This window comes from Camellia sinensis, unplaced genomic scaffold, assembly GCF_055761805.1.
Source record: "Camellia sinensis isolate YWXY unplaced genomic scaffold, ASM5576180v1 Unanchor6, whole genome shotgun sequence".
Taxonomy (NCBI): Eukaryota; Viridiplantae; Streptophyta; class Magnoliopsida; order Ericales; family Theaceae; genus Camellia; species Camellia sinensis.
In genome coordinates, this window is record NW_028129474.1 from 12,061,981 (window position 1) to 12,081,896 (window position 19,916).

Below are 19,916 nucleotides of genomic sequence, written 5' to 3' on the forward strand. Positions count from 1 at the left end.
GTTTAATAGGAGTGGAGTAGTACCTCCTCCGTATTTGATTTCGTCAGTGAAAGCTGTTAAATTAATTAGGAAAGGATGTAAAGGATATCTGTGTTCTGTACTGACTGTGTCTACTGATGATGGTATTAAAACTGATGTGAATTGTATTCCTATAGTCAGAGAATTTCCAGATGTTTTTCCAGATAATCTTCCAGGAGATTTGACTGACAGGGAGATTGAATTTACCGTTGATGTGATTCCCGGAACACAACCAGTTTCTAAAGCTCCATACAGAATGGCTCCCACTGAACTGAAAGAATTGAAAGTACAACTGCAGGAACTGCTGGATAAGAAGTTTATCAGACCTAGCACTTTGCCATGGGGTGCTCCTGTTTTGTTCATCAAGAAGAAAGATGGCTCACTGAGACTGTGTATAGACTACCGTGAGCTGAACAAGGTAACTGTAAAGAATAAATACCCATTACCGCGTATTGATGATTTATTTGACCAGTTACAGGGTGCACAAGTATTTTCCAAAATCGATCTCAGATCGGGGTATCATCAACTGAAGGTTAAACCAGAAGACATTGATAAAACTGCTTTTAGAACGAGGTATGGCCATTATGAATTTCTAGTTATGCCTTTTGGAGTCACGAACGCACCAGCTGCTTTTATGGACCTCATGAACAGAATTTTTAAACCATACCTTGATGACTTTATTGTTGTATTTATCGATGACATATTGATTTACTCCAAAAGTATAGAACAGCATGGACAACATCTGAGACTTGCCCTACAAACCTTAAGAGAACAGAAACTGTATGCTAAACTGTCTAAATGTGAATTCTGGCTTGACCATGTTATGTTTCTGGGGCATGTTGTTAGCAAAAATGGAATTTCTGTTGATCCGCAGAAAATTGAAGCTGTAGTGAACTGGCCTAGACCAACGAATGTGACTGAAGTCCGAAGCTTTTTGGGACTGGCCGGATATTACAGAAGATTTGTCAAAGATTTCTCCAAAATTTCCCTACCATTGACTCAGTTAACTCAGAAGGGGACATCATTTGACTGGACTGACCAAAGAGAATCTGCTTTTCAGGAGTTGAAAACTCGATTAGTGACTGCACCTGTTCTGACTTTACCTTCAGGTACGGATGGTTATACTGTATTTAGTGATGCTTCTTATAAGGGTCTGGGGTGTGTTTTAATGCAGAATGGGAGAGTTATTGCGTATGCTTCCCGACAACTGAGACCACATGAAAAGAACTACCCGACCCATGATCTGGAACTTGCTGCAGTAGTATTTGCACTGAAAATCTGGCGTCACTATCTGTACGGGGTGACATGTGAAGTATACACCGACCACAAGAGCTTAAAGTATTTCTTCACACAGAAAGAACTGAACATGAGACAGCGGAGATGGCTAGAACTGATTAAAGATTATGACCTTCAGATACTGTACCATCCGGGAAAAGCCAATACCGTTGCCGATGCATTGAGCCGGAAATCGATTGGAAATCTAGCATGTTTGCTCACCGGACAGAAAGAGTTGCTTTGTGACCTTGAAAAATCTGAAATTGAAATTGTTTTACGAGAACAAGGTGGAACCTTAGCTGCTATTTCTGCTCAACCGGCACTGATTGAAGAGATTAAAGAGAAACAGCAACTGGATGATTTCTTGAAGAAGATCATCGAGGAAAGAGAATCCAAACCGAGACCGGGATTCAAATTTGAGAATAATGTACTGAAATTTCAAGAAAGACTGTGTGTACCGAATGATACTGAACTGAAAAGAAGAGTTCTGCAAGAAGGCCACAATTCGAAATTGTCTATCCATCCGGGGAATACGAAAATGTACCAAGATCTGAAACAGAATTTCTGGTGGCCGGGAATGAAGAAAGAAATTGCCGATTTTGTATCCAAATGTCTTCATTGCCAACAGGTCAAAGCTGAACATCAACGACCTGCCGGACTATTGCAACCCCTACCCATACCAGAGTGGAAATGGGAGCATATCACGATGGATTTTATTGTGGGATTACCTCGCTCCAGAAAAGGTATGGATTCAATTTGGGTTATTGTTGATAGATTAACCAAATCTGCTCACTTCTTACCTGTCAAGACAATCTATAACGCGGACAAATTGGCTGTTATCTATATTGATGAAATTGTTAGACTGCATAGAGTGCCTGTGTCTATTGTTTCTGACAGGGATTCGAAGTTTACATCGAGGTTTTGGCAAAGCCTACAGACTGCATTGGGTACTGAACTGAGACTGAGCAGTGCCTATCATCCTCAGACAGATGGCCAATCAGAAAGGACCATCCAAACTCTGGAGGATTTACTGAGAATGTGTGTCCTTGATTTTCAGGGAGACTGGGAAAATCATCTGCCATTAGTTGAATTCGCCTACAACAATAGCTACCATTCGAGTATTGGTATGGCGCCTTTCGAGGCATTGTATGGCAGAAAATGTAGATCTCCGATTTGCTGGGCAGAAGTTGGAGATGGGCCGTTGCTTGGGCCCGAGATTGTGTATGAAACAACTGAAAAAGTGAAACTGATACAGCAAAGACTGAAAACTGCACAGAGTAGACAGAAAAGTTATGCAGATGTCAGAAGACGGGACAGAGAGTATGAGGTGGGTGATCACGTTTTTGTGAAAGTGACACCAATGAAAGGCCAGACTCGTTTTGGAGTCAAAGGCAAGTTAGCACCGAGATACGTCGGACCATACGAAATCATTGAGAAAATCAATCCGGTGGCGTATCAAGTTGCGCTCCCTCCTGAAATGGAGCATATGCATAACGTCTTCCACATCTCTATGTTGAGAGACTACCTTCGGGATCCTTTCCATGTGATTGAGCCTACTCGGATAGTGTTGAGTGATGACTACACTTACGAGGAACGGCCTATACAGATTGTAAACAGACGAATCAAGAAACTGAGAAACAAAGAGATCCCGTTAGTGAAAGTTGACTGGCAGAACCATGGTGGCGCGTATGCCACTTGGGAAAGGGAAGATGACATGGCCAAACGATATCCTGAACTGTTTCCACTGAATCCTGTTTTCTCCAAGAATGAAGGTAACTCGAGTTTAGAGGACTAAACTCTTTATAAGGAGGGGAGACTGTAACAACCCCCATACTGTTTACTGATTAATGACTGCTCGATTACCGATAATCACCGATTACTGTTAAACGAAACGGATAATGACCGATAACTGACTGACTGAAATTGGAAACTGAATTGATTGAGTATATGTTAGTTAAATTGCATTCTATCTGTTTGATTGTATGATTATCTGTTCATACTTGTATGTTTAAACTGCTAATTGAAGGCCTTATCGGCGGCCGAATCTGAAACCGATTAGTGTTCTGTGACCCTCGTAATTTATGTGATTTTACTGTACAATTATCTGAAAATTGATTAGGTATGATTAAATTAGATTAAAATAAGCTAATTAAAGAGTTGGACTTAATTACCATTATTGCCACCCTTAGTGGCCCACTCAACATACATGTTTGAGCCTCAATATACACTTAGGCAACATTTTGCTCAGCCATTTTCTTGCTCTAGCCGACCAAGAGAGGGAGAGAGTGAGTTTCATCTTGCATTGCTTGGAACTTGGTAGAATTGCTTGAAGATTGAAGTGTGGATTGTTAATTTGAACCTCTAGACTTGCATTCAAGGAACCTAGGTATGAATTTCATCCTTTTGACTTGTGGTTAAGTTGATTCATGCATGGTTCATGTCCAATTGGAGAGCTAAGTCATGAATTGGTTCATTAATGGTGAATTGAAGCCCAATCTTTGCATGCATGGTAGTATTGTTGGATTTTGAGTAGTTTTCATGGCAAAATGTTACATGCATGTTCATGTCTTGAGTGTAGCCCATGATTTCATCATGTTTTGAGAAGAATTGGCTCTTTAGAGCATCAAATCGAAGCTTTGAAATGGTTTGAATTCATGCATGTTTGCATGTTCATCTTGTGCTTGAAAAATGGTTTAAATTGAGTTTGAATTAAACACCCTTGGGCTTTGATTTCTTAAAATTGAGCTTTGAAACATGATATTCTATGTGTTTATAAATGTTTTCCAGAAAATGGGCCCAAGAGGATTGGTTTTGATGCTTTTGAGCTTGGTTTTGAACCTGGAGCTCGAATCTGGGATTTCCAGATTTCAGTAGTCCGCTCGAGCGGGGGAAGTGCCGCTCGAGCGGGAAAATCGAGCTTCCAGCATCTTGCACTGTTTTACAGTCCGCTCGAGCGGAAGATTGGGCGCTCGAGCGGAGTCATGTCTCAAGCTCGAGCGGGCGTCGAGCGGGGATTTCACCCATCCAGTACTTTTACAGTACGCTCGAGCGGGAAAGTTTACGCTCGAGCGTGTACCTTTGTTTGCCTGTACGCTCGAGCGGGGAAACCTGCGCTCGAGCGGGACTCTGTTTCTCTGAAAATCCTGAAAATGCTTTTAAATGTGCATTTTTGCATCCTCATCTCATCCTAGGCATTTTTAGGCCTAGTTTAAGGCATCTTGTTGAGGATATAGATGTAGAACACACCGAGGCATTAGGGATTAAGTTGTTATCTTTCCCAACTGTGTAGCTTAGTGTGTTCAACCTGTGAACTGTGTAGGGTTGGCGACTGGGGAGACACGCTCTAGCATACTGTAGCCCAAACTCTGTGAGTAACAATTGTGTAAAGATATGTTCAACTGATTATCCTTTGAATACTGAACTGAACTGTTTACTGAACTGGTATTATTTACTGAATGAATGTATGTCCTTTATTTCTGAACTGTACTGTGGCATCCTTAGTACTTACTGTTTACTGTTACTGTTACTGCGACAGAATTCTCTGTCGGTTCCCTCGTGGAGCCACTACTGTTTACTGACTGATGGCCATCATTACTGTTCGGTCTTTTAAGACCTACTGTTACTGTTATGCTAATGGATGTACCACATATGACTGTTTACTGTACTGAACAACTGAAATACTGATTGAATTGAACTGTTTTCATTACTGTAAGGACATTCATTCTAAACCCCTTTACGCTTTATGTTATTCACTGGGCTTTAGCTCACTGCTCATATATATATGTAGGTGTACAGGCACCAGATCGGAGCTAGGAGCGTTTGGGTAACTCCAGTTTTGTCAAGCCAGCCTATGTGCCTCACTGCGAGGTTCCGAGCCTACCTGTTAAGGCTTAGGGGTCTTATACAATTCCCCCTTCTGTACTGTTTTACTGTTCTGTATAGACCGAGTGTTACTGTACTGTTATCAAGGGATTAGGTCCCTGTACTGTGTGACTGTAAATTTTGTATAGACTGTACTGTTTGTATATGTATGAATGCATGAAAAATCTTTTTGGCATACAGACTGTCACAGCTCATTGGACATTGTTTAATTACTGTACTGGCTTCCGCCAGGCCCTGTACTCTGTTTTACTGTATTACTGTTCTGTAGGCCTTCGGTAATCTCAGATTACTGGCCGGTTACGATGCTAAACCCATAGGGTCGGGTTTGGGTCGTGACAGAGTGGTATCAGAGCGATACTTACCACGAGTTATACCGCACACACGTGTCCAAATGAGCTATAGGGTGTCCTAGAAAAGTTCTTAGGGCATCTCATGAGCATGATAAGTGTGTGGTTATGTTATGACTGAATACATGCTAAAGTGGTAAACTGTTAAACAAATGACTGCTTATGTTTAAAACTGTTATAACTGCTTATAGTGAAATGGACAATGCAAATGAACCTGAGTCCTCATCTACTGAGGCAAGAATGGAAAGAATGGAAAGAATGATAGAACTGATAACTGCTAGACTGGAACAACAACAGAACCAACAGCCCCCACCTCCTCCTCCTCCGGTACAGCCGGAGCCTAATGTGAATGTGAATGATGGGGATATTATTGCTCTCACCCATAAATTCAGCAAGATGAAACCGCCATCCTTTCAGGGAGGCCTCGAACCGTTAAAGGCTGAAGCTTGGGTGCTTGAAACAGAAAAACTATTTGAAGTGTTTCCGTGCTCAGAAGCGAATAAAGTATTGTTAGTTACCTTCACCCTACAAGAAGAGGCTAGAAGGTGGTGGATGTTGATCCGCGACGCAAATACTGTTATGACTTGGGCTCAGTTCAAGGAGTCCTTCTTTGAAAAGTATTTCCCTCAGTGTGTCAGGGATAGAAAAGTGACTGAATTTGAACAGCTGAAACAGGGCACAATGTCCGTTGCAGAATACGAGACGAAATTTACTGAACTTGCCCGTTATGCACCGCATATGGTGGATACTGAGTATAAGAAGGCCAGGAAATTCGAAGGTGTCCTTAATGTGGCAATACTTGACCGGATAAATGTTTTGAAACTACCGACTTTTGTGGGTGTTCTCGACCGAGCATTGATGGCCGAGTCGAACATTGCGGCAGTGAAACAATCTGAAACACCAACAACTGAATGGCATGGTAAAAGGCAGGGTTTCAAATTCAAGAAAGGCAAGCACAACCCAGCCAACAAGAAACAGAATACGGGGTCGACAACTAGCCCCAGCCAAGGGAGTGGGTTCATACCACCCTGTCCTGAGTGTGGCAAGAAGCACAAGGGGGTCTGCTACAGAATAACTGGAGCTTGTTACAGGTGTGGCAAGGTGGGCCACATGGTTAAAGACTGCCCCTCTGCTCCACAAGCCAGTAGTAAAGCTGCACCAAGCGCAGCAGCATCAACTGTAGCACCAAGGCCTAACCCCAGAGCTACCGGGAAAGAGCCTATGAGGCAAGGCCGAGTGTTCGCACTAGTACCGGGAGATGTGCAGAATACCGAGACCGTTGTGTCAGGTATTCTCTCTATCTGTACTCAAAATGCATATGTACTGATTGATTCAGGGTCTACACATTCTTATGTATCGCATGCTTTCTCACGGAAATTGAATAGACCCTTAGAACCCATGAACTATCTGCTAGCCGTATCATCACCCATAGGGGGATCTATGACATGTGCTTATATGTACCCCGCGTGTGAAATCATTGTTGGAGATATGCATCTGTTTATTGATTTACTGCCATTGAACATTGATCATTTTGACGTAATATTGGGGATGGATTGGTTACGAAAATATCATGCCACTATTGACTGTGTGACCAAGCAAGTTGTTTTTCGTCCACCTGGTCTGCCTGAATTTGTGTTTAATGGGAGTGGAGTAGTACCTCCTCCGTATTTGATTTCGTCAGTGAAAGCTGTTAAATTAATTAGGAAAGGATGTAAAGGATATCTGTGTTCTGTACTGACTGTGTCTACTGATGATGGTATTAAAACTGATGTGAATTGTATTCCTATAGTCAGAGAATTTCCAGATGTTTTTCCAGATAATCTTCCAGGAGATTTGACTGACAGGGAGATTGAATTTACCGTTGATGTGATTCCCGGAACACAACCAGTTTCTAAAGCTCCATACAGAATGGCTCCCACTGAACTGAAAGAATTGAAAGTACAACTGCAGGAACTGCTGGATAAGAAGTTTATCAGACCTAGCACTTCGCCATGGGGTGCTCCTGTTTTGTTCATCAAGAAGAAAGATGGCTCACTGAGACTGTGTATAGACTACCGTGAGCTGAACAAGGTAACTGTAAAGAATAAATACCCATTACCGCGTATTGATGATTTATTTGACCAGTTACAGGGTGCACAAGTATTTTCCAAAATCGATCTCAGATCGGGGTATCATCAACTGAAGGTTAAACCAGAAGACATTGATAAAACTGCTTTTAGAACGAGGTATGGCCATTATGAATTTCTAGTTATGCCTTTTGGAGTCACGAACGCACCAGCTGCTTTTATGGACCTCATGAACAGAATTTTTAAACCATACCTTGATGACTTTATTGTTGTATTTATCGATGACATATTGATTTACTCCAAAAGTATAGAACAGCATGGACAACATCTGAGACTTGCCCTACAAACCTTAAGAGAACAGAAACTGTATGCTAAACTGTCTAAATGTGAATTCTGGCTTGACCATGTTATGTTTCTGGGGCATGTTGTTAGCAAAAATGGAATTTCTGTTGATCCGCAGAAAATTGAAGCTGTAGTGAACTGGCCTAGACCAACGAATGTGACTGAAGTCCGAAGCTTTTTGGGACTGGCCGGATATTACAGAAGATTTGTCAAAGATTTCTCCAAAATTTCCCTACCATTGACTCAGTTAACTCAGAAGGGGACATCATTTGACTGGACTGACCAAAGAGAATCTGCTTTTCAGGAGTTGAAAACTCGATTAGTGACTGCACCTGTTCTGACTTTACCTTCAGGTACGGATGGTTATACTGTATTTAGTGATGCTTCTTATAAGGGTCTGGGGTGTGTTTTAATGCAGAATGGGAGAGTTATTGCGTATGCTTCCCGACAACTGAGACCACATGAAAAGAACTACCCGACCCATGATCTGGAACTTGCTGCAGTAGTATTTGCACTGAAAATCTGGCGTCACTATCTGTACGGGGTGACATGTGAAGTATACACCGACCACAAGAGCTTAAAGTATTTCTTCACACAGAAAGAACTGAACATGAGACAGCGGAGATGGCTAGAACTGATTAAAGATTATGACCTTCAGATACTGTACCATCCGGGAAAAGCCAATACCGTTGCCGATGCATTGAGCCGGAAATCGATTGGAAATCTAGCATGTTTGCTCACCGGACAGAAAGAGTTGCTTTGTGACCTTGAAAAATCTGAAATTGAAATTGTTTTACGAGAACAAGGTGGAACCTTAGCTGCTATTTCTGCTCAACCGGCACTGATTGAAGAGATTAAAGAGAAACAGCAACTGGATGATTTCTTGAAGAAGATCATCGAGGAAAGAGAATCCAAACCGAGACCGGGATTCAAATTTGAGAATAATGTACTGAAATTTCAAGAAAGACTGTGTGTACCGAATGATACTGAACTGAAAAGAAGAGTTCTGCAAGAAGGCCACAATTCGAAATTGTCTATCCATCCGGGGAATACGAAAATGTACCAAGATCTGAAACAGAATTTCTGGTGGCCGGGAATGAAGAAAGAAATTGCCGATTTTGTATCCAAATGTCTTCATTGCCAACAGGTCAAAGCTGAACATCAACGACCTGCCGGACTATTGCAACCCCTACCCATACCAGAGTGGAAATGGGAGCATATCACGATGGATTTTATTGTGGGATTACCTCGCTCCAGAAAAGGTATGGATTCAATTTGGGTTATTGTTGATAGATTAACCAAATCTGCTCACTTCTTACCTGTCAAGACAATCTATAACGCGGACAAATTGGCTGTTATCTATATTGATGAAATTGTTAGACTGCATAGAGTGCCTGTGTCTATTGTTTCTGACAGGGATTCGAAGTTTACATCGAGGTTTTGGCAAAGCCTACAGACTGCATTGGGTACTGAACTGAGACTGAGCAGTGCCTATCATCCTCAGACAGATGGCCAATCAGAAAGGACCATCCAAACTCTGGAGGATTTACTGAGAATGTGTGTCCTTGATTTTCAGGGAGACTGGGAAAATCATCTGCCATTAGTTGAATTCGCCTACAACAATAGCTACCATTCGAGTATTGGTATGGCGCCTTTCGAGGCATTGTATGGCAGAAAATGTAGATCTCCGATTTGCTGGGCAGAAGTTGGAGATGGGCCGTTGCTTGGGCCCGAGATTGTGTATGAAACAACTGAAAAAGTGAAACTGATACAGCAAAGACTGAAAACTGCACAGAGTAGACAGAAAAGTTATGCAGATGTCAGAAGACGGGACAGAGAGTATGAGGTGGGTGATCACGTTTTTGTGAAAGTGACACCAATGAAAGGCCAGACTCATTTTGGAGTCAAAGGCAAGTTAGCACCGAGATACGTCGGACCATACGAAATCATTGAGAAAATCAATCCGGTGGCGTATCAAGTTGCGCTCCCTCCTGAAATGGAGCATATGCATAACGTCTTCCACATCTCTATGTTGAGAGACTACCTTCGGGATCCTTTCCATGTGATTGAGCCTACTCGGATAGTGTTGAGTGATGACTACACTTACGAGGAACGGCCTATACAGATTGTAAACAGACGAATCAAGAAACTGAGAAACAAAGAGATCCCGTTAGTGAAAGTTGACTGGCAGAACCATGGTGGCGCGTATGCCACTTGGGAAAGGGAAGATGACATGGCCAAACGATATCCTGAACTGTTTCCACTGAATCCTGTTTTCTCCCAGAATGAAGGTAACTCGAGTTTAGAGGACTAAACTCTTTATAAGGAGGGGAGACTGTAACAACCCCCATACTGTTTACTGATTAATGACTGCTCGATTACCGATAATCACCGATTACTGTTAAACGAAACGGATAATGACCGATAACTGACTGACTGAAATTGGAAACTGAATTGATTGAGTATATGTTAGTTAAATTGCATTCTATCTGTTTGATTGTATGATTATCTGTTCATACTTGTATGTTTAAACTGCTAATTGAAGGCCTTATCGGCGGCCGAATCTGAAACCGATTAGTGTTCTGTGACCCTCGTAATTTATGTGATTTTACTGTACAATTATCTGAAAATTGATTAGGTATGATTAAATTAGATTAAAATAAGCTAATTAAAGAGTTGGACTTAATTACCATTATTGCCACCCTTAGTGGCCCACTCAACATACATGTTTGAGCCTCAATATACACTTAGGCAACATTTTGCTCAGCCATTTTCTTGCTCTAGCCGACCAAGAGAGGGAGAGAGTGAGTTTCATCTTGCATTGCTTGGAACTTGGTAGAATTGCTTGAAGATTCAAGTGTGGATTGTTAATTTGAACCTCTAGACTTGCATTCAAGGAACCTAGGTATGAATTTCATCCTTTTGACTTGTGGTTAAGTTGATTCATGCATGGTTCATGTCCAATTGGAGAGCTAAGTCATGAATTGGTTCATTAATGGTGAATTGAAGCCCAATCTTTGCATGCATGGTAGTATTGTTGGATTTTGAGTTGTTTTCATGGCAAAATGTTACATGCATGTTCATGTCTTGAGTGTAGCCTATGATTTCATCATGTTTTGAGAAGAATTGGCTCTTTAGAGCATCAAATCGAAGCTTTGAAATGGTTTGAATTCATGCATGTTTGCATGTTCATCTTGTGCTTGAAAAATGGTTTAAATTGAGTTTGAATTAAACACCCTTGGGCTTTGATTTCTTAAAATTGAGCTTTGAAACATGATATTCTATGTGTTTATAAATGTTTTCCAGAAAATGGGCCCAAGAGGATTGGTTTTGATGCTTTTGAGCTTGGTTTTGAACCTGGAGCTCAAATCTGGGATTTCCAGATTTCAGTAGTCCGCTCGAGCGGGGGAAGTGCCGCTCGAGCGGGAAAATCGAGCTTCCAGCATCTTGCACTGTTTTACAGTCCGCTCGAGCGGAGGATTGGGCGCTCGAGCGGAGTCATGTCTCAAGCTCGAGCGGGCGTCGAGCGGGGATTTCACCCATCCAGTACTTTTACAGTACGCTCGAGCGGGAAAGTTTACGCTCGAGCGTGTACCTTTGTTTGCCTGTACGCTCGAGCGGGGAAACCTGCGCTCGAGCGGGACTCTGTTTCTCTGAAAATCCTGAAAATGCTTTTAAATGTGCATTTTTGCATCCTCATCTCATCCTAGGCATTTTTAGGCCTAGTTTAAGGCATCTTGTTGAGGATATAGATGTAGAACACACCGAGGCATTAGGGATTAAGTTGTTATCTTTCCCAACTGTGTAGCTTAGTGTGTTCAACCTGTGAACTGTGTAGGGTTGGCGACTGGGGAGACACGCTCTAGCATACTGTAGCCCAAACTCTGTGAGTAACAATTGTGTAAAGATATGTTCAACTGATTATCCTTTGAATACTGAACTGAACTGTTTACTGAACTGGTATTATTTACTGAATGAATGTATGTCCTTTATTTCTGAACTGTACTGTGGCATCCTTAGTACTTACTATTTACTGTTACTGTTACTGCGACAGAATTCTCTGTCGGTTCCCTCGTGGAGCCACTACTGTTTACTGACTGATGGCCATCATTACTGTTCGGTCTTTTAAGACCTACTGTTACTGTTATGCTAATGGATGTACCACATATGACTGTTTACTGTACTGAACAACTGAAATACTGATTGAATTGAACTGTTTTCATTACTGTAAGGACATTCATTCTAAACCCCTTTACGCTTTATGTTATTCACTGGGCTTTAGCTCACTGCTCATATATATATGTAGGTGTACAGGCACCAGATCGGAGCTAGGAGCGTCAGGGTAACTCCAGTTTTGTCAAGCCAGCCTATGTGCCTCACTGCGAGGTTCCGAGCCTACCTGTTAAGGCTTAGGGGTCTTATACAATTCCCCCTTCTGTACTGTTTTACTGTTCTGTATAGACCGAGTGTTACTGTACTGTTATCAAGGGATTAGGTCCCTGTACTGTGTGACTGTAAATTTTGTATAGACTGTACTGTTTGTATATGTATGAATGCATGAAAAATCTTTTTGGCATACAGACTGTCACAGCTCATTGGACATTGTTTAATTACTGTACTGGCTTCCGCCAGGCCCTGTACTCTGTTTTACTGTATTACTGTTCTGTAGGCCTTCGGTAATCTCAGATTACTGGCCGGTTACGGTGCTAAACCCATAGGGCCGGGTTTGGGTCGTGACAAACAGCCTCGACCACAGGCTAATGTTACCGAGGAACCATTTGTGGCTATGATCACAGATATTTTTATGGTTCAATCTGTAGAAGGGTGGTGGGCAGACTCTGGTGCCAATAGGCATGTCTGCTATGATAAAGATTGGTTCAAAGATTTCACTCCTTTTAATGAGGAGAGGACCGTTATGCTTGGTGACTCCAGTTTAACCAAGGTGCTTGGGTGTGGGGGTGTTGAGCTGAATTTTACCTCTGGACGTGTGCTTGTTTTAAAAGATGTGTTGTACACACCGTCCATGAGAAAAAATTTGATGTCAAGTTATTTGCTCAACAAAGCTGGTTTCAAACAGACTATTGAATCTGACCAATATGTAATCACTAAAAAAGGCATATTTGTGGGGAAAGGGTATGCCTGTGATGGAATGTTTAAATTAAATGTTGAGAATAAGAAAGCACATGTTTTTATTTACATGCTGTCTTCTATGAATTTTTGGCATGCTCGTCTATGTCATATTAATAGCCGATATGTGGGAGTCATGAGTAGTTTAGGATTAATTCCCAGACTAACAAATAAATTTGAGAAATGTGAAGTTTGCAGTCAAGCAAAAATAACTAAAAAGCCTCATAAAAGTGTGATGAGAAATACTGAATTGTTAGAATTAATTCACACTGATTTATGTGAATTTGAAGGAATTTTAACACGTGGGGGAAATAGATATTTTATCACTTTTATTGATGATTTTTCAAAATACACTTATGTATACTTGTTGAAAAATAAAGTGATGCTTTTGAAAAATTTAAAGAATTCCTTCTTGAAGTTGAAAATCAATTCGGTAAAAAGATTAAAAGATATAGAAGTGATAGAGGCCGGGAGTATGAATCTTTTGGATTCAACTCGTTTGCTCAGTCTTTGGGAATAATCTATGAAACTACTCCACCATATTCACCTGCATCTAATGGTGTAGCAGAAAGGAAAAATAGAACTTTAACTGATTTAACAAATGCTATGCTAATTGAAGCAGATGCTCCCTCAAATTTGTGGGGAGAAGCAATTTTAACTGCATGTTATGTTATGAATAGAGTGCCACATAAAAATACAAAAGTTACACCTTTTGAGTTGTGGAAAGGGCATAAGCCAAATTTGAAATATTTGAGGGTTTGGGGTTGTCTAGCTTTTGTTAGACTTGTGGACCCTAAAAGACCTAAATTAGGTGTGAAAGCTGTCACTTGTGCTTTTCTTGGATATGCAACAAATAGTACAGCCTATAGATTTTTTGATATTGAAAACAAAATAATTTTTGAATCAGATGATGCAATTTTTCATGAAGAAAAATTTCCTTTTAAATCTAAAAATGGTGGGGGTCAAAATTATCAAGAAAATATTTTATCTGAAACTGGCTCCTCTACTCCTCTTTTACAAAACCAAGATACTGTAGTTTTTGAACCAAGAAAGAGTAAAAGAGCCAGATTAGTAAAAGGTTTTGGCCCTGATTATCATGTTTTTAATGTGGAGGGAACTCCATTAACTTTACAAGAAGCTTTGGCATCTCCTGACTCTGTTTTTTGGAACGAGGCTGTAAATGATGAGATGAAATCATTATTATCCAATAAAACTTGGGTATTAGTAGATTTACCACCAGGTTGTAAAACTACTGGCTGTAAATGGGTTTTGAGAAAAAAACTTAAACCGGATGGAACTATTGATAAATATAAAGCAAGGCTTGTTGCAAAAGGTTTTAAACAACAAGCAGATCTTGACTTTTTTGATACATTTTCTCCGGTTACAAGAGTTACATCCATTAGATTATTAATTGCAGTGGCTGCAATTCATAATCTAAAAATTCATCAAATGGATGTTAAAACAGCCCTTTTAAATGGAGACCTGGGTGAAGAAATCTATATGGATCAACCTGAGGGTTTTGTGGAACCCGGTTAAGAAAGCAAAGTGTGCAAGCTAGTTAAATCCCTCTATGGCTTAAAACAGACCCCTAAACAGTGGCATGAGAAATTTGATTCCTGCATGATTGAGAATGGCTATAAAACGAATGAATGTGATAAATGCGTTTACTATAAATCTGAAGAGAATTCACATGTCATTATTAGCCTCTATGTGGATGATTTACTTATATTTGGCTCTAATTTGCATATCATCGTGGAAACTAAAAATATGCTTAGTAGCCATTTTGATATGAAAGATCTTGGTGAGGCTAACTATATTTTGGGAATGAAAATTACCAAAACTTGTGATGGTATATTTCTTGATCAGTCGCATTATGTTGAGAAAATTTTGAGAAAATATAATTTTTATAACTGCAAGCATGTTCTTACTCCTTTTGATCCTCATGTGCGTTTATTTCCTGTTGAAAATGATGAGGATGTAATTAATCAAAAGGAATATGCTAGTATGATTGGTAGCTTGCGTTATGCGACTGACTGTACTAGACCTGACATTGCCTATGCAGTTGGAGTACTTAGCAGGTTTACTAGCAAGCCTGGCAGTGATCACTGGCTAGCCATTGAGCGTATTATGAAATATTTATCTAGTACCATAAAATATGGCTTGTTTATAATAAGTATCCTGCAATACTTGAAGGTTACAGTGATGCCAATTGGAATACCTTGTCAGGTGATTCATTATCAACTACTGGTTACTTATTTACATTGGGAGGTGGTGCTATAAGTTGGAAATCGAAAAAACAAACCATTATTGCTAATTCAACAATGGAGGTTGAGCTTATTGCTTTAGCTACAGCTAGTGAAGAAGCAAATTGGTTGAGAGATTTGTTAAATGAAATCTCTTGTTGGAAAAAACCGATTCCACCTATATTAATTTATTGTGATAGCACCGCAGCAATTGATCAAGTTAATAACCGTTATTATAACGGTAAATCCAGACCTATCAGAAGAAAACACAGTACTGTGAGATCTTATATGAATAATGGCATCATAAATGTGGATTATATTAAATCTGGTGATAATCTTGCAGATCCATTAACTAAGGCCTTAGCAAGAGATAGAGTCTGGAATACATCGAGGGGGATGGGGTTAAAGCCCATTGAATATAGCAGGAGCCATGTATGAGGATACTCAACCCAGGGACCAGTGATCCTGTAGCTGGGTTCAATGAGAAAAACGATCATATGATGGCCGTGAGAAATGCATTAAATTACTTTTTTACCCATCCCTATGATGTAAGTGCATTTATCCTGTAACGTTATAGAGGTTGAGTTACTAAAAAAAAACTCTTAATGAATTTCTGTAGCTCTTATTGAGTGGGGTGTCATAGTTACAGGAGCACCCTTGACAGAATTCACCTATGTGAGTGTGGTAGTGGGGCCGCTACCTATGAGATTTGGGCTAATTCTCAAATACACTCATGAATCTTGGGATCGCACAAGGCCGTAATGTGCTAGCTTTTAAAGCTTTTGTGAACACCTGGAATATTATGTGTGTGCAATAATTATTTATTTCCCTTAAGTAGTCATAGTTCAATGCTGAGCATACTATTGGCTCTGGAGTATTTATTATTGTTTCACTAATGGAGGTTCAATGCAGAGCACACCTACCATGATGCATAATATCCTTATTTGCCTAATAATCTCAGTTTTGTTACCTATAATATTAAAATAGGTGGGGGAATGTTAGCAGGTATTTTAATATTATATTGTGATATTGGTTTCCATCAGGTCTTCCTAGTCTTCTAAGACTTTTCCATCCAAGTCTTGGTCTTGTCCTTCCATTCTTTTCATCCAAGCCTTCCAAGCTAAGGCTTTGCCAAAGTCTTCCAAGAGTCCACCAAGTCTTTATCCTTCCAAGACTTCCAAGTCTAAGTCTTCCAAGTCAAGTCCATGTCTTCCAAGTCTTTCAAGTCATCTTCACCAAGTCTTGGTCTTATCTCCAGTAACTTATCCACCAAAACCTTTTTTGATTTCTATATATATATTAACTTATGTCCTATCTTTAGAGATACATACGAGAGAAGAAGTTTTGGTTGTGTTGTTATGTTTTGAGTGAGATTATCAGGCAAATAAAAAGGGTGTGTGTGATAAAGCTTTGGGTTCAACCAATTGTGCAGTATTGGTTAACCATACGACTTAGTCGGGCTGTTGTATCCTGGGGGGGACAAGTCAAGGTTTTTTCTGCTGCACCGGTGTGAGGCTTTGCCTAACTGCAGAGGGCTTGAATCTCCTTAAAGAGAGCGAATTTCCCGCGCCTCAGCCCTTATATTAATTGTTGTAACTTTTATTTTGTATATTATCTAGTGTTTTATTTGTAAGTGTCACCAACATTAAGTTATGAGTGATTTTGTACCCAAACCAAACCTATTTTCTTTCTTTCTTTCTTTCTTTCTTTCTACTTCACAGCTATGTCCTAAAATTTGCCATGATTTGATGGACTTATTTAATTCAATCTCTTTCAAACTGAAAATTGATTATTAAAAAATATAAATTTCTCTACTTTTCAATATTAAATTTTTTTCATCTTACATAAGTTATTTTGCCTCATAAATTGAAAATAAAAATTGAACCAAATAATTTAGTTATAAAAAAGCGGATTTTTTTTTATGGTCCCTGATATTAAGATTTTATAGCATAAAGGACATTCAATATTTTCATAATGTCTAAGGTCCCTCAAATTGATCTAGAGAAATTTCAAATTTCTCTGGTTTGTTCAATTTTTTTGATTTTTTATGTTTTGAAATTTCTCTAGGGTTGAATTTTTTCTAATTTGCTCACAAATTACTCTGTGATTTGTTCATAATTTTTTCTGTGTATTTGACTAATATTCTCTGATTTACTCATAATTTTCTCTATGCTTTAACCAAACCAGAGAAAATTGTATCTGTTACTTTTATGTGTTAATTTTCTCTGTGTGATGGCCAGAGAAATTTGTTGATTTTCTCTGGCCAAATCACATTCTCCCACTGTGATCAAATCACACATTCAATTTCAATTCACAATTTCAAGTAACCAAATCCATAATCTAAAAACTCAAAATGAATTCAAACTTTATCAAAATTTCTAACATCAATTGTCTTCAAACAAGACACCTTAAACTCCATCAACAAATCTCTCTCCATCAATGCCAACTTCACCAACGCCTCTGCTGCAGTCGACCCAGAGAAATTTCTCTGACTTCACAAATTTCTCTTGCTCTATTCACAAAGAATTTCTCTGGCTTTGTGTAATATGTAAGCCAACAATACAATCTTTACTAACAAAACCACAAATTTCTTTGGTCCAAAACCAGAGAAATTCTCTCCAAACTAGGCAGATTAGAGAAATTCTCTAGATTGAAACCAGAGAAATTCTCTCTATTTACAGCAGAGTTATATTTTTATGAACAAACCTTGGTGATTGAACATTGATCCAGGAAATTTGTACATTGATCCAACACCGGTGAACAAACAACAATGATGATGAACATCAATGATGATCCAGGAAATTTCAGTTGAAAGTTCCTGTAACAAACAACAATGATGAACATCAAATTCGAAACCCAGATTTCTTCAACAAACCCAGATTTCTTCAATTTAAATATTCAAAAACAGATTTCCTTTTATAAAAAAAAACAGATTCAAAACAAACCTAGATTCGTAACTGATTTCAACAAACACAGATTTCTTCATTTAAAACAAAAAAAAAAAACCTTGGATTCAAAACCCAGAATCGAATCCCAACTCTCCGACAATAAATTCTTTCAAGAAATAATTATTCAAACCAAAAATAAACGCCATGGAATAATAATAAAAAACCATGAGAATACCTATTTTGTACGAGATACCCAAAGCTGTATTGTACAAACTTGGTGATTGTACATTGGTCCAGCACCGGTGAGCACTGGTATGGTTTGAGGTCGACGCGGATGACCGCGACCGAGCTGAAATCGGCGAAGCAATGCAAACTAAGAGGCACACGTGAGCTAAATCGTAGCACAGCAGTAGCTGGCGTAGGTCAACGGCGCAATGTACTAACGGTCATGAGCGAATTCATGAGGTTGGAAGGATGCGCCGCTGAGTTGTCATGATGTCGGCGAGTAGGTTGGCGAAGACAGTGCTGATTGGCGAGCTGGTATGGTGTCGGTGTGAGCCAACAACGACTTGGGTCGCGGTGTTGGTGTGTTCGGAGTTGCTGCGATGGGCGGTATGCAAACGATGGTGACCCTCGGCAGCTGTGGGAGATAGACGAAGCACTGGTTTGATGTAGGAGAGAGAGAGAGAGAGAGAGAGAAAGAGAGAGAGAGAGCAGAGAGTGAGAAGACAGAGACCAAACTCAGTTTTTGAAGCCCTTTCGTTTCTTCTTAAATTTCTCTGTGATATATGCGTTTGGGGTTAAAGAACCTTAGACATCATAAAATAACATTGTGGATCTCTTCTATTATTAAAAGTGGGAGAGGGGCCTTAGGCTAATTTTTCCTATAAAAAAAAGGGAATAAAAGTAACCCCCAACAAACTGCACCAAAAGAGAGCCGAGAAGGCTCTACAGAGATTACTAATGTCATTCTCTCACTCTTCTTTTCTTTTTGACATCTACTTCTTAGCTCAGAGTTCTTAGCCATCTCACCTTCATCTACGCCCAGGCTTCCTCACAAAATCATTCACATTTTTTTTTTTTTGTTTCTCAAAGCTCAATATGTTTAGATCGTGAATTTGATTAAAAATTTGTGGATGAAAAAAAGAGTAGGAGAGGAAATTGTGAAAGAACAAAAAATTATATTTCTTTCATAACTTCCTTCACAAATCACTACTCAAATTCAAAATTCAAACTCAATTTTTAAAGGAAATTTTATTATAAAAAAAAAATCTCATTATTAGGTAAGGCTTATATATCAATATTGTTCAAGTGCTTAGTTTGATTTAAAATTTTATGAAAATGAAATAAAATATGAGACTTTTAAATATTATAGACTCATCTATCTTTGTTTTTTTATATAGTTCACATAAATGTAAGACTAACAAGGACTAGTGAAGATTAGATTTTTGCTTAATTAGAAAAAATGATTTCAGCTTAAGTAGGCACAAATCACTTTTTCATTTCAATCGATTATTTGGCATAGTGAGAAATCATGAGACTAATGAAGCACCCAATTATATATAATAAAAAAATGTAGTCTTTCTCTAATTAAAAAATATATAATATATATATACAATCTATACCGATTAAAATTTCTTAATTTTCTTAGACATGGTCAAAGACCCTACAGCTATTACAAGAAGTATCATCCACAAAGAAATCTAATTACTACTTATTTAACTCCTA

General features: G+C 39.3%; 1 pseudogene; it reads left to right on the forward strand.

Moving 5' to 3' along the window:
• The window catches only part of LOC145818260 (pleiotropic drug resistance protein 3-like), a 91,929-nt pseudogene that overhangs the window by 19,258 nt on the left and 52,755 nt on the right, over positions 1-19,916 (forward strand).